This window comes from Anopheles merus, chromosome 2L (assembly GCF_017562075.2).
Source record: "Anopheles merus strain MAF chromosome 2L, AmerM5.1, whole genome shotgun sequence".
Classification (NCBI taxonomy): Eukaryota; Metazoa; Arthropoda; class Insecta; order Diptera; family Culicidae; genus Anopheles; species Anopheles merus.
This window is the reverse complement of record NC_054083.1, coordinates 48,206,335-48,222,267: the sequence shown is the minus strand read 5'-3', so window position 1 is coordinate 48,222,267 and position 15,933 is coordinate 48,206,335. Positions and strand designations below refer to the sequence as shown.

The following is a 15,933-nucleotide window of genomic DNA, read 5'->3' as shown; positions in this document are numbered from 1 at the left end:
GCAATGTTCATCTCATTATGACAAATGAAAAACTCGTGAATGGCATCGGTGATGTGCGCTATCGAAAGGTCATGTTATTTGACGGCATCTGTGCACTATGGACGAATCAAAACAGCCAATTGAACCTTTCCACATCAAACACCAACAATTAAACCCCACCATGGCACAAAGAACCTTTGGCGGAGGCTCGCTTTGTTCGCCCCGCTTGCCCCGATAATGAAGCTTTGACATTATGCGCCAGCCACAGCACAAAGCGCAACAAAAGGTCAGGCAGATCGGAATCGACCGCATGCTTAATTACACCGCTTGCCGAATACCAGGAACGCGACACGCGCCCACCCAGAGGAACGCAACGGAAATGGCACAGCGCTCATCAATCAACAGATGTGAACGGATGTGACGTGAATAAACAACCAGGCCCGCTCCCAGCAACTCACAGATGACACAGATCATATATCAATCGGCAGTCTCGGGCGAATTGGATCGATCGATCGAAAGTGTCACGTTCACGCCACACCAATCGCGTACAGTTGCACTCGTGTGCGACACGCCGTACGCCAGCGGAAATGCATCCCGCTGCGGTTTAATTGCTCGCCTTCGGAAACCTCGCGCGTACGTCGATGGAATGGGGTTGGGCTGCAATGACAGCGTGTGGTTTGAAACTGCACCCGAACCCGAGCAGCAATACGAGAAGGGTCTGGCAGTTGTGTCTCGAAGGTTTTTTTTTTTTATTTGCTGCTTTTTTCCCACCGCTTTTTTCCCAAATTGAGGCGCTTAATGAAACTGGCTTACCTTGAACGAACTGGCGGCGTTCGCTCCGGCGAGCGAGCGTGGTCGGCAAAACCGAAAGACAAGCGCGGAACAAACCGCACCGCCTGCTGCCTGGAAAGTTTTTCTTCGCTTTCCGTTCCGTTTGCTGGTCGTTGCCGTTCGCTCCGTGGCAACCGGGATGGTGTACGTGCCTGTTGCCCGGCGTGCGGAGAACACCCGCCCAAGAAAACTGCTGACCGTGTGGTACGGTCCTGTCACCGGGAGCTTACAATCGTATATTATCGTCGTTAGCACGTCGAGCACGGCGTGCCGTACCGCTGACTACTTTCACCCACCGAAGCAACACCTCCCCCCCGGATACCACTGTAGCACGTCACAAACTTTCTCTCGCGCACACACACACAAACACACAAACTCACAAACAGCAACAACACTCGCGACACTTTGACTTCAGTGTTTTATGCTGCCACTGGTGTGGCTGGTGTGGCAGAAAAACTAACGCAGCTTGGTGTGAGAATAAAGCGAAATTGAAGAAAATAACGATAAGATACTACACACTGAAGAAAAGAGAAAGGAAGTAATATAAAAACACACACACATCTGCACGCAGTTTTCTTAACCAGCACCCCGGAAGTGCCATAGAACTTGCCACCGTCCCCTTTATGGTCGACCAAAGCAAGACAGCACAAACGTCACGCGCTACCCCGTGTCCGGAAAACGATAGGGGGATCATTGTGCGAATCTTTGGCTAAAGGGAAGCCGTTGGTAACTGATCCGGCCAAGCTGGAGACACTGAGATGGCGACACATACACACACACACCAACGCGCACGCGAATCACAAACCGGAAACGGGGAAGGAAAGGCAACAGCCTGAAACAAAAACAACCACCGGCAAATGTCACCCGAAAGGGAAAGGATCACTCGAAGGAAGCGGCCGGCGCACGGACTGGTGACATGTTTTCCTGTCCGTGTGTAAACACACACACACACACACATTTGGTCACCGTGTCGAGTGTTATTTATTTTTCTATTCCTGTTTTTTGTTTGTTTTACTTTTACTGTTCACTTCTTCAAGGGCGACCACTTTTTTGTTTTGCCGATCCCGCATCACTAGTTCCGGTGCTTTTCGATTATTTTTTGTTTCGTTTGAACCATGTTTGCTTTTGAAGCCCTTTCCCTTACAACTTTCCCCACTCCTCGTGGCGGGGAAGGGAACTCTCTAGACAGCAATTTGCAGAAACGCTGGACAGGCGGCTTCGGCAGCTTGGGTTAAAAACAACAACACCACCAACACGAGAGCTTTTTTCACGCTTTTCGCGCCGGCGGCTATTTAGTCGAGTGCTGCCCGTGTGTTGTGTGTTTGCCCCTCCGCCAGTCCCAGACAGATGATCAAAAGCGAGCCCAGTTTAAAGTGGCCCGCCGAGGTCGTCCACCGACCGGTGCGCGAGAAGAAAAGGTCTCGTGCCTAGTGCCCCACGCCTACCTTACGCGTTTCACTGTGCTTTGATGTTTGGCACTGCTTCTTTTGAGGTTGCACTTTTTCAAACGACGTGAGCAGATGGGAGAGCAACGGACAAACGAAAAAAAAACGAATCAACGCGAACCTTTTTTTATGTTTTTTGGACCCACGCTTGGCAACCCGTCACACACCACACACTTGTTCGATCCGTTTATTGGGCTCGGAGGCCTACGCTCCACATTACCTTAATCACTTTTCGGTGGTTTTTGGGTGGCGGATTTTCACAAGCGCAATGGCACGGTGTTGATAAGCGATGGTTTGCCAATTGCTCACTAAGCACAATCGCGCAAAACGTCAGATGACAGATGAGTGTGTGCTTGTGTGTCGGTGTGTGTTTATGCCTGCTTGAAATTTGAAGCAGTGCCGTGCAAAAGGATACATCCCCGCTTCACAGGAAGGAGAGCGCACTGTAACCGGTTGCTCCTCTCAAGGCGCCACACGCGTGTTAGATGGATTTGCTTGCTGTTGAAACGTAAACAATTATGGTGACGCTCACGCTCAGGCTCTGGTTTTAGGGATGTTTTTTCCAATGTTTGAATGTACAAAAACCTTGCTTCACGAACACTGCTGCAGCAGAGTGCCATTTTACTTGTTGTTTACCGGGTATATCAACCACTATCGACACATTTATGTTTCACATTTTTCGTAGGCAGTCACATAGCTACAACATTCGTCATATATTATTTTACCAAACTACACCAAAGTCAGCAGCACCATGCCCTTCCGTCCATGACAAAATGGCAAATCGTTGCAAAAAAAAGTTCACTGCGTAGAGGAAGGGGAAAAAAAGCTCACCACTGCACTCGTTATTCGATGCGACGCTCCGATGACCGAAAAAAAACCCCGACCGAACGCACCGAGCTGAGCTGACAAACTGACGCACGAGCAGCGTATCGAACCCGCCGGAAGCGTTCGAACCTCGGCCACAGCTTAGTCGCTCTCCAAAGCGCTCTCAGCAAGAGATTTCGCACGGTGGGAGAGCAAGCAGGCAAGCAAGCAACGCCTGATAACCGTTGACGGTGATGACGCTGATGATGGTAATGATGAGCGATGATTGGGATGGTGAGTTGGGGTGAGCTGTGGCGGCGCTCATCATCTCAGCTGGCACATGGCACTCACAAACGTCCAGCAGCATCCTGCCGGGCCTCCGAACGTGAGATGCGTGAGAAAAAGTGAGAGTGAAAATGAACTCGTTTGGCAGCGAGCCAAGGAGTGGTGGCGTTTATGTTGTTGGTCCTCTATGGTGCAGTTCGTCTTGGAAGAGGATTTGATGGCACAACAAAAACAAAAAAAGAAGAACATCAAAAACCTGTGGATGTTTAATTGAGGTGCAACAAATTATAGATTGTCTGGTTAAAGATGCATTTGCTGTTTTGATTTTTAAGGTTTTAAACAATACTTTTGTGATTTGATGAATCATTTAATCATCATAAGTTTTAAATTTACATGAAAACACTAGAAAGCAGTTTTGAATTTGAAAAGATTTTAATAACTTTTATGTTACAGCAATGAGATTTGCTTTGACATGAACTTGCACAATCTTTTAATTTAAGTTTTGAAGTACGCATTCCGCTAATGAACTAAGCTTTCTATTACACTATGTAATATTGAACTTTCTCGATATATACTATGGATAAGATATCTGTTACTTATTTACTGATTATGCTGATGATGATGTTGATGCTTACATTGAAGCATTTCTCTAAATAAACCTTATCGCGCAATCATCCCTGTTTACCACTATAAATTTGATCCAAGCACACCCGGTCGCAAATGGTTACCACTTGATACGCGCCACCCTTTGCAGCACGCAGCCCAACCGCACTTGAAGACGCATTCCATCAACCTGAGCAACAAGCTGCCATCAAACACTAATTACGGCCACTAATCATTCCTCGTTTTGGCCCCGGTAATGGACCATTTTCGAGCAAATAGCTCACCATTAGACGTTCCAGATTGTTGTGCAATGTCGAATAAACACACATACACACAATCACGGGAATTCAGCACACAGTGCATCGGCATTGGATGTGTGCGTTGTGCAACGATTGGGGCTAGCTTTCTGCCCTGCCAATGCGAGGGAAACCGGTCCCTTCATCCCCCGCTAGTGGGCCAGTAATGAGTGCATAAGACAGACTTCCAGACCCAACCCAGCACGTCTGCTGTATTGATTTTGCAGTCAAACACATCCCTTGCTGCACAATGTGAAGGACGTGTGACTGTTCCTGGTTGTTTGTCAATTAACCGACCAACCGGTACTGCGGCTTACGCCCAACGAGCAGCCGTTTTCTTGGCCGTTTTTCTGACGACGGTACGTGATTCCATATCGGAATCAGCAACGGAGCAGCATCCAACTAATTAACCCACTCGATGCCAGCTGTGGCCCCGATCGTGTGACCCTGTGCCGATGATGACAATGATGATGGGAGGGGTGTTCACATTTCCCAAAACCCTATGCGTGTATCTCGGTGGGCCATAACGGATACGCTCGAACAACGCACACAAACCGTACTCATCATCATCATCATTAGCATCATCATTATCAGCAGTAGCATCATCGGTGGCAAGGGTAGCCTCAACAGATTGCTCATTCAAGGTCTTGTAAAGAGTTACCGTTTTTTTGCCCCCCCCCCCTCGTTCCCTTTTACTCTCTGCTCTGCTCTCCTCTTACTCGACCGTTTGGTGGTCCCGAGAGCGGTCAAGCACTGTCCGCGGGTACATCAGGTGGCTATAACCAAGTGTTGCACCGACCGCGAAACGAAGCAGTACGCGCCCATCCGTCTCCACTGTTTTTTTTTTTTTGTGTGTCATTCCGTCGCCGTTGTTGCTGGGTGGGGGAAAGGGGAGGGAGTGGAATCGATCGGAACGCATGCGTTCTCGCCGAGGGGTGCCGTGCTGAGTGCGATGAGTGACTCACGCGTCACAATGATTAGCAGCTCTAGGGAAGGAATGGGGGGGGGGGGGGGTGCGTGATGATTGGTGAGAGCGCTTGCTCGCGTTGATGCTGGGCTGTGAGATGAATGGTGAGAAGATGCGTGAGAAAGATTGAACATTTTGTTTGGTTTGTGCAGATGATGTGTCGCCCGCCTAGACAAACAATTGGCGTTTCGCTTTTGGAATGTAGCAACCATTTTACTCGAAACATTATCCTCTTCACATGATGATATATTAATTGGATTGTCAAAATGAGGATAACACGATTTATATGCTTTGATACATAATCAAACCTCTTAGGTTTCTACTTAGGACATAATGAGGTCTTGAGTACTAAATTTTTCATTAAATCACATGAATGAATGATGAATTAAAACATATTTCAGAATGATATCAGATACTCACTATTTTGAGTGTATTTCAATCCTAATTTTAATCAGTTTTCACCGCAACAGTTGATTGTGACAGTTATTTTTAAGCAATATCTAATCCGTAATTGTATTGAAGTCATTTATGGTATATCTGGAGTTTGTATGATATTTACAATAATTTATTTGACATCATAAATCATAAATTTGAATTATTGCAACAAACTTTTTTTTGTATGTAATAAACTAACATTAATCCAATCCCAAATCCCACCAGCTACAAACATCAGCCCCTGCCCTACATTCAATTTCAATTTCCACTGCAAATTCTCGTTTGTTTGTAGAAAAACATTTCGGCGTTGGTATCCAAAAGCAACAACAAGCAAAATACTATTTTCCTTCGTATTTTCATCATTCCGAGCGCAAAAAAAAAGAAAAGAAAAACCACATGCCCAAGCGACGGTGACAAGATTGAATATTTTTAAGCAAACGTTGCTTCCCTCTCCCACTCTCTCTCTCTCTCTCTCTCTCTCCACAACTTTCACCTCCCACCAATCGTGTCGTTTGCTTGCAACAATTTATATCCATGTAATTCGCTTCCATCCGTAAGCCAATCTGTAGTAACGTTTAATTTCGTGGGTAGCAGCAAATCGTCGCGTTTGCTGCTGAGGAACAGAAAAAACAGAGAAAAAAAATGGAAAAAGGATCGGAAAACCGTTCTGCCCGCCTGCGCTAGGCTGGCTAGGTCAATCCTGCTAATGGTGTGTCAACATTTGCTTGCCACTGTGTGTATGTGTGTTGATGTTTGTGTGCTTGCTTTGTATCCTTCCACCTTCCACCTAGCTGCCCGATGCGCACACAAATCATCCGAAACAGAATGCTTCGTTACGGATGACCAGCATACACCGATCGATGGATATTCGGCAGGGAAGAGAAAGGCTTCGTGTGTGTGTGTGTGAGTATGTGGATGTTTGTTGCGGAAAGGTGACATGATCCCTGCTGTTATGTTTCCTCCACTTTCCACTCGGTTTACGCTCGCTTCGGTAGCATACAATTTCAATGGCGGAACGATTAAGATGATAGGAGGAGAAGCAACAACAAAAAAGGCACACACACACACATATCTTCGCTTCATTGCATCCCGGCAAAAGAGGGAGAGAGAGATAGAGAGAGGGTGTGAGCACGATCCGATGGTAAGCAGACGAGCAGAAGGAGCAGCACACCATCGTAAGCCGTTCCGTTTCAAGGTTGTCGGATTTCGTTCGAATCACATTTCCCAAAAAGCAACAGATTCGACACCCACACTATCACACACACACACACTCGGAGGAACATCCCGTTGGGGTCAGTAAAAATATTTCCCAGCAAATAAAAAAAAATACGACAGCTTCTTTGTCGCACTTTATACATCGTACCTTCGCTTCTTGCACTTCCCGCTAGTGCGTCGGGCTAGGTACCAAGGGCTGGTAGCGAGCGGGAAGGAGCGGTAGTACTAAGAAAATAACAACACCCACCCATCCACCCAGCGGCCAGTCGATGTGGGGTTTAAAATCAATTTATCAAAATTAAACGCGGGCGTCATTCGCAATCAACGTGTTCGCTTGGGTTTCGTTTTAAAAATTTCGCTAATAAACAACGGGCTGGTGGCCAAATCCCCTTCCTCCCCCCCCCCCCCTCTCTCCCCGAGAAAGAGCCAATGGGAGGCAAGGTATGCAAGTGAATAGAAACCGCGTGTAGGAAATGGATGGAAGCAGCTCAGCAAAGGTGTATCGGCGCTCACGCTATATCCGGTGTATGTGTGTGTGTGCGCCGCCAAGTTCAATGTTTGGTTTAGCGGTGTCGAGGTAAAAAGCAGCGGAATCTGATTGAAATGTTATTTTTAGCCAGCGGCTCAGCTGCTTCTGGATGCAATCTTTTCTAGTGTCACGTTCAATCAGGCTTGCGAGTAGATAGGAAGGTGTGAAGAATTTGGTTAATGAAAGGTTTTTTTTTATTGCGTCTGCTTTTGTTGGTTTAGCTGTTGCTGAACTGAGGGTGGAATATGATCGCGTAATAGCTATTTTAGATTAAAAATCATCTCCAGCTAAATTGATGGTTAGTGGTAGAAGGAAAAATTAGATTGAAAGGCAATTAGTCTGAATTTTTTTTGTAGTTTGTTTGATTTGACTTTTTTGAAATTGTCTTAAATTTAATCATAAATTTAGAACGAATATTAAAAAACATAAAATCACGCAATGTACCGTACTGGTTTGAATTACGGACACTTAAGACGTTTTTGGCATTTAATATTTTCAAACTAATTCAATTGCAATCGGCCAAACATCTGTATTACTCACTTAACTAAAGCAAACCTTCTACCTTTGAGATATATCATAAAATTGGAACGATATTTTGGTTCATTGTCCTTCAAATGTATACACACACACACACACACACACACACTAAACCTTTACATTATTTTACTTGTTTCAAGGTCTGGACACTTGATTCTGGATGTCAGAGTCCTCCTAGATCGGCAGAACAACGGTCTTAAAAACAAACGGGGTTTGGATGTTGTTTTTCTCTCGTACTCGTAGATAGAACCGAATAACTGCTGCGCGAATTGACGGTCTTTCCCGTTATTGCATCAATGCACTTGTCACACACATCTCCCTAAATCGTTGTTTTCTGCTTACTATCGCTACGTAAAAACATATGTATGTTATTACAATAAATCGCAATCTACTTCGGCTGTCCCGAATTTCAAACAAGATAAAAAATCTTGCATCAAATTCCAGACAGAATTAAATACGTGAATTTATGAAATTCAGAAAGCAATATGATAAAAAACCTATTGGTTTCGCATTGATAATTACTTCCACAATGGACTCCGATGTATTTCAATGCACGTAGACGCGTTTAAAAGGAATTATCTAGGTAATAATTCTGGCGTGGGTTTGAAGCAAAACTGCTAAGAATGCCTCTGGTGGTGAACTGACTGACAGAAACTATGTATTTATTGCGACCTCAGGGCATACTAGGGGTCAAACACATTTTTTATTTATTCTAGTACATCAATACAATAATTTAAATAAAATATACCAGTTCGTTATGACCAAGCCTAGGTATGAAGATATTCAATAAAACATGCCAAATGTCCGTAATTTTGTACCATAACGGTACAAACAGTTGTGCAAACGATTGCATTATACGTCTAAGACCAATTATCGAATATCACGTACAACAAAACGAATAATCTAAACATAATCACAAATAAAGCCGGTCTGGTGGTACAGTCGTTAACTCGTACGACTTAACAACATGCCCGTCATGGGTTCATGTCCCGAATAGACCGTACCCCCATACGTAGGACTGACCATCCTGCTATGGTAATAAAAAGTCACTGAAAGCCAAGCTCACTTCACTAGTGGGTACAGGCAGGCCTTGACCGACAGCGGTTGTTGTGCTCAAGAAGAAGAAGAAGAATCACAAATAATAATAAATCCTATTAGCAAATTCCTTATGATAGTGAAAGTGTGAAAATAAACTATTTTTCATAAACCTCTTTGCTCAATTAATTCTAGAAAGTTATCCACTAAACTAAAAGCAATTATAATTATTAATGAATAACATGCCGTCAAAACCAATGAAAATTCAAGCAACAAACCCTTATTGTCAAATTTGCTTCCTTTACCATAAAAATTTTCCGTCGTTAACAAAATGTAATTTTTTATTATTTTTGTAAATTAATTCCACCAAACAAAAAACGGCAGCTTCTTTTGTTCGATTAAAAGATCCATAATAAAATTAAACATTCTTGCTTTGCGCTTGCCACACGCTTCCCAAAAACTCCCTAAGACGACGGTGGCGGTTCTTTCACCTCGGAACCTCGTTTGTCATCCCGCCCATCCATCGCGTCGCCGGGCAGTCGTCAAACAACCGCGGCAACATTACATCACTCTGTGCCAGCCCCGAACGCCGGCTCGTCCCACCGACCGACCGGCAAAAGAAGGTGCTTAAGCGCGAAACCGAGAAGAGCGAGATGATGTTACACACATACTGTCGTGTCGCCCGTCTGACGGGACCTGAACCGTGTCAATGGGTTTCATGCCGAAAGAAAAAAAAAAAAAGACAGCGTGGATAGGGAGAAGAAAAGGAAAGGTGGTTCCCTCGGTAGCGCTCCCCACAAATTGAGGCCTTTTTTTTTGTTGTTGAGAGGCCTTCGAACGCGCGCCTTTTTGGCGTTTGAAAGCAGGCTTGAGGTTTGAGAGGGATGTCGGGACGGGTTGAGATTTTGTGACATTCGTGTGAGTAATACCCGCTGTGACTTTACGTATATATATATTCAATGCCATTGCGCCGATGATGAGGTAGGATGCTGCTGCTGATGCTGATGACAATGAATCTAGCCTCGAACGCCAAAATGAGCACGTTTTTCTCGTGCGCCTTTCGTTCCTTTGCCGGTGTGTCCTTGTCTGCTCGTTAATCCCGTTTTTTCCCCCGAAAAGTGGTACCCGAAACTAACAAAATGCGTATTAAAATGATTGACGTGTGCCTTTCAGGTAGATCATTGGGGTTTTTTTTAATCGCATTGATAAAAAGGCAAGTACTTTTGACTGGCTTTACTGTGGAATTCATTTCTTCTTTAAATTCTAATGCCTGTAAGTAGATGCAGCAAAAAAAGTTAATCACACTAAACCGTTCTCAATGATGCCCAAAAATAAACCCCATCTCCCAACGGGTGCGACCACTCGCCAACGCACACACACTCACACACACACAGAGTGCGGCAGGTTCACTGAAAGCAAATTTCATTCTAAGCATGTGCTGCTGCTGTCTCACCTCTGCCTCAGCTCTGTTCGCACGCTCGGTTCAATGTTCAATAGAACGGCGAAAAAATGTGCGTACGGCCACGTTGCGAGTTCGCCACGCCGAAATTAGGCGACCACGATCGTGCTGCCGTGTCGTGCGATGGATATTGCTTTAGTTTTGCTTCGTTTGCGCTTTGCTGCTGCTCTTACCCTCACTCTGGGAGGCATTTTTTCTTTTTATTCTACCCATTTCGTGTTTCCCTTTAAGTGTACTGAATCTTTTCGCGCACTCTCTCTCCCTCTCTCTCTCTCTCTCTCTCTCTCTCTCTCTATCTCTCTCGCTATCTTTTTCTGTCTCTTTAGCGTAGACAGTGAGTCCGTGTGGTCGACAAACGGACAGATAGAAAGATATTTATTTGCGATTGGATTCTTAAGCAGCGATGTGTGTTTTCGGCTACCAAAAGGGCCAGTTACCGCAGCCATGGTCAACAAACCCCCCACATACACACACACACACAAACACGCATGGTTGATTGCGCTGGTTGCGCATGCCACTTGCGCAAAAACGCCCGTACGTTTTGCCCGCGCCCGGACAGCTAAGTGTGGGGCCCGTCAGTCGAACGACGGCAGGCCTTCGGGCCCGTTCCTTCGCGATCTGTACGTGTGGTTCTGTTGCTTTGCTTCGTTTTCCTTTTCTTTTTGTGATCTTTTATATTGAAAAAAAAAAACGTTTAGCTTTCTAATTTTCTCACTAATCCTAATCCGCTAGCTTCTGGATAAGTGTGCGGAAGGGTGTTTATAAGTTCGTTTGTGTCCGTGCAACATTAGCATCGCTCTCAGCCTCATACACGGTGCATACATTTGTGGAGGAGTTTGAAAAAAGAAACTGCACCAAAACGCATGCACCAAAGGCACAGTGAAGTGGCCCCAACGCCACAGTTTAAAAGGATCTGCAAATTGTTTTTCAAGTGACCGCCACCGAGCTGCACACCTAAATTGAAAAGGCAAAGAGTGAAAAGATCCTACCGAGGGAGACGAATAAAACGATGGTGCTTCATTGCTGCGTGCCAGTGACAGCTGCAGACATACATACACACACACACACACACACACACACTGACACGCACGCACACACACATACGTACAGCTACGCGGAAAAGGATGCTGTAATGCGGTGGATGCGCGTGCAAAATGCATCTTTATTTGCTTCCTTTTTATATTCTTTCTTTCCGTCTCGTTCCCGTTCCCGAAGGTGCGCTTGTGGATGAGTGCAACGGCGTGAAGGTGATTGTGTAAAGTGTAAAAACGGGCGTTTTGAAAAGGAGAAAAATCGTTTAAAGTGTAAGTGGAAAGATACAAGGAAAAGTGTGTGAATAATAACACCAGTGATACGCGCAACCGACCGCAACAGGCAAGGAAGGGGGGAGGTCGTTTCGTTCGCTTCGTCTTGCCCGTGGGTGTGCGCGCTTACCAAGGGCGTCACTCACGGAGCTGCTTTATCCGCCGGTTTCGTACAGCTTTCCTGTTGGTTTTGTCGTACAATTTGCAGAAGTGAGTACATTGGTACAGTATTTATCGTTCTTTGCCTTTTTTTAGCTATCTAAATGTGTGAAGCCTTTCCATTACTAACCAAATTAAAACAAATAAAACAAGATAACAAACATAAACTGAATCGTCTATTACAAACGAAATGTGCTACTTTTTCATCATCGAACAAACGAGAGCCAACTCCCCTGGCGGTACGATAAACAACTGCCGCCATAAAACGTCGGAGGAATGTTTTAACCGTGGCGTACTGGGCGCCTCCTTTCCGCGAACCGCGAGTTGACACTCGACTAATCGCTAGCTGTCGCTAGCCGATTTGTTCCGTGCGTTGTTAAACCTCGGTTGGGGTGGGACCGCCGGACGGGTTTGACACAAGTTTTGTGGGCGATGGACGAAAATGTAAAAAATCCGGTTTTGTCTTCCCGCGTTTGTTTGCTTTTTCGGTCCATTTTGCCGTCCAACCCCAGCGGGTCCATTTTGCCGGCGGTGGGTGGACGCGGTTAAGTGGGTCGCAATGGTTGAATCTAATTTCATGTCCTCGGGCGCAGTGTAGGAAGAAGGATGTTTGACTAGATAAAATTATCTAAAAAGAGGTATGGAGGCGGTTTGTAGAAAGTATTTATCTGATGGTCATCCGTTACCGATTGCTGCTTCGATGTTTTTATGTTCCACAATTAAATCGATTTTATTTTGTGTGAAACATAAGGGAAGATCAAGATGCTGCTGAGCCATTAATTGGCAACACTTGTTCGTGGACTATTTTTTGGCACTTAAATGTTTTGAACCAATCGAGCGAAACGTTGCTACGAAAGAGCTAAATACAAGTTATAAAACATGACCATGGAATGTCGGCTACGACCATGGGGCTTACCCACACGACACCCACACATGATGTAACCTTCTCGAAACATTATTACAAAATCCATAAATCATTTTCTAGGTTGATAAGCGTGTTTAAAGTATACCCCCGTTTTTGCTGTGTACAGCATAATCTTTGAATATTGGTATCATCCTACCCGTGAGAATCGTGTTGTTGTTGGTTGTTTGTCTTTTTTTTTTTGGTTAGTTCACTCGTGTTGTGATTACATTGCGTTTCACTTGAATGCTTTATTTTTAGCAGAAGTGTCTGATTCATTTTTCAACGCCATTGCTCGCAGCCGCTACTATTGATGTCATAGTGCGTGGGAAAGACACGTTGGGAACGACAAGCGTAGAGGCCGCAAAGCGAACCGAATTTACACGGCTTTGCCGGGGCTTTCTAACATTTGAGTTTGAGGATTAATTTCATCATTCTTAGAAGATTCAATTAAAAGCTCACAAACACCAAAATATTTTACAACTAATAGGCGTACAAATGGCTGAAAATGGCAGACATTTTGAAACTCATTTCTGTCTTATTATTTTCATTCCAACCCACCGTAGCATCACTTCAAGCGTTACATTATTAGCTTTTAGTATGCGTTGGTGTCCCATTCCTTGCCTTGCAATAGCGTGTGAAGCGAATCTATAGAAAAGATATCTTACACACCTCACCAAACCGTGCTTGCAATGATTAACCGCGCCTGCTGCTGCTGCTGCTGCTGCTGCGGCCACTCGGCGATTACGGAAGAGCTCGCGACGAGCAAAAGAGATTTATTTTTATCTCACAGGCCGTGTACCTGTACCAACGCACCCCATGCAGGCAATGTCCCCCAGCACCACCGCTACTATCTCAATGAGCAGCGTGTATGTCGACGTATGTGTGAGGATCGCGCACCGTTCGTCCACTGCCAGCGGTGGACTTTCTAGCGCTGAAAGATAAATCAAGTGATGCGCAACAGCGAATTCCATTCGTATGATTTCGCTTCACCAGAGGGAAGGATGTAGAAAGGAAAAAAGAATGCCGAGAGTTAAGTGAGAGAGAGAGAGAGAAGGAGAGAGAGAGAGAGAGAGAGAGAGAGGGTTAGTAATTGGCCATTCCCTTTTGCAAGCCACTCGTACGCTTCAAGTGAGGCAGTAATGTTGCACTCTCGCTTGCGTACGACAAGGATACTACTCCGTTCCTTCGTCTTTGAATAGCTGCACAGTGCCTTGCGCTTGTGTTGTATGTTGTAGCTACGAATTGTAGGGAAGGCAAATTATGGTTAAACCCCCCTTTCACAGCACACATAAATCAAACGAGCGAAGTGGCCTTTTCCACGCTCTCTCTCTCTCTCTCTCTCTGTCATTACGATGAGCCGCACTTGTCCGATTGTGAATGAACGGGGCTGCAGTTAAAGCAGCTTCAAAACTGTGCACAAAATTGGCTCTTTCTGGCCAAGTACGCTGCTACCAGCGCTTTTACACAAACCACCCGACTCAGTGCACCGCTTCCTTCGCGTTGCTTGCGTAATGCTTTGCAAATAACGGCGCGCTACACTCACTTGTAACGCGTGCTCTCGCACCTAATTGGCCATGAAATGCAAACCACTGAGTGGATGTCTCATCGTGTTTGCATTCGGTCCCTTTGCCTTTGATGCCAACCACCGCACTCTACCGCATCGCACCGCTTCCACTACTTGTTTACCTACCCACCGCCACAGCGCAACGTCTCCTGTAATCATCTTCCGCTCATTGGGAATTGATTGACGAAGAAGCAAATAAACTGGCCAAGCAGCAACATCAGCAGCAGCAGCTGGGACGTTGTGGGTAGGGTGTATGTTTGTGTATGTTTTTCCATACAACTTCCTCACTATCGCTCTCCATCCCGGCTGTGTGTGCATTTGATTTCACTCCGCTTCAACCGCTACCACAAAGTGTAGAAAAGTAAGGAAAGCTGTGGGCTGTGTTGCCCCAGTCGGGCCCCGAGATGGGTTTCCTTTTTATATCATCCCCGAAACGCATTCCGATTCGCCCTATTGCCATGATTATTGGCTGTCTTTATTGGGTAATTTGTTTCGCCCTCTTCTTTCGTTTTTCCTTTGAGTGTGTGTGTGTGCTTTGTGTCCGTTTGCTTTGCTTTGTTACTATTGTATCGTTTGAATTTTGGATCACGCAGCGAGAAAAGTTGCAGCAACGAACCGCACACTTTTATTGGCGGCATAAAGTTGCCGAGCGCTGTTACTGTTGATGCGGTGGGTGGATAGTGTTCGCTTGATACGACGGTGCCCAATGCTCTATTGCTCGTACACTAGCTTTAAGAAAGATTTTTTCGCTCTTCAACAGCGTAAACCCACCGTTGTTATGGTATCGTCTTTAAGACTCCGCAAAAACTTTCAGCCAATTTGCCGCCACTTTCGCGTGTGAAAAAGCGACACAACGGCCAAAAGGAAAAGGCGAATGCAACAGGACCTATTGGTCGATGGATGTAAGAGCGCCAACACGCAAACACGCTCGCTCCGAACCGAGAAAACCGGTCGATTAACCGTTCCAAATCGCAGCCATGATAGAACGATCAAACTTTCACCATCAAAACACGCCCCCGTTGGTCGATCAAAACTCCGAAATGGCAATGAAATCGATTTGGCAGATTCAATTTGTGTCTCCCTGTGTATGGTGTGTTGGTGTGTTAGTGTTTGTGTGCTTGCGTGTGCGGTAGTCTTTTCAATCGAGCGCACCATTCCCGTCCGAATGGCCTGTCATTATGGCTGTCAGCGGATGAATGTGGTGACAAGCGAATGGAACGATTTATTATTTGTGTGGCCATCACATTGGTTGGTGGTGAATGAGCGATGGCAAAGGAGGGAATTGTTTACGAGTGGCCAAAAGTTGGGCATGCCTGGGTACGCAGAGAGAACAATAAAATCACTGTCCCCGCTCGTCTTACTTTTATCGCTGCAAATCGGTATTCACGGCAAACGGGATTAAGCGCCACGAACCACGCCTAACGCTTTACGGTCGCGTTGTTGTACACTTTGCGAAGGATGTTGGGCGTCCCAGGGGTAGGGCGAAGCAGTGTCATACGTCGCACGGGAGGTTTTTGATAGGGCTGGAAATGGATATTAGTGTTTTGATTAAAAGATTATGTTGTAGATGTTTCGTTTTATG

At 45.5% G+C, this 15,933-nt stretch overlaps 2 protein-coding genes across 7 annotated transcripts in view; one reads left to right on the top strand and one right to left on the bottom strand.

Moving 5' to 3' along the window:
- Positions 1–3,170, bottom strand: part of LOC121591974 (5-hydroxytryptamine receptor-like) — a 74,607-nt gene extending 71,437 nt beyond the window's left edge. For 2 of the 4 annotated variants that reach the window (XM_041913105.1, XM_041913104.1), the window contains exons 1-2: positions 3,087–3,170; positions 793–1,275 (exon numbers count right to left, since the gene is read on the bottom strand). The gene's annotated coding sequence lies outside the window, so the exon portion shown is untranslated. The other 2 variants (XM_041913106.1, XM_041913107.1) reach the window with 2 other exon arrangements.
- Positions 3,171–10,939: 7,769 nt separating this feature from the next.
- Positions 10,940–15,933, top strand: part of LOC121591753 (RING finger protein nhl-1) — a 48,030-nt gene continuing 43,036 nt past the window's right edge. For 2 of the 3 annotated variants that reach the window (XM_041912652.1, XM_041912647.1), the window contains exons 1-2: positions 10,940–11,040; positions 11,636–11,934. The gene's annotated coding sequence lies outside the window, so the exon portion shown is untranslated. Of the gene's footprint in view, positions 11,041–11,172; positions 11,235–11,635; positions 11,935–15,933 lie in introns of those variants that run through there. The other variant, XM_041912648.1, reaches the window with a different exon arrangement.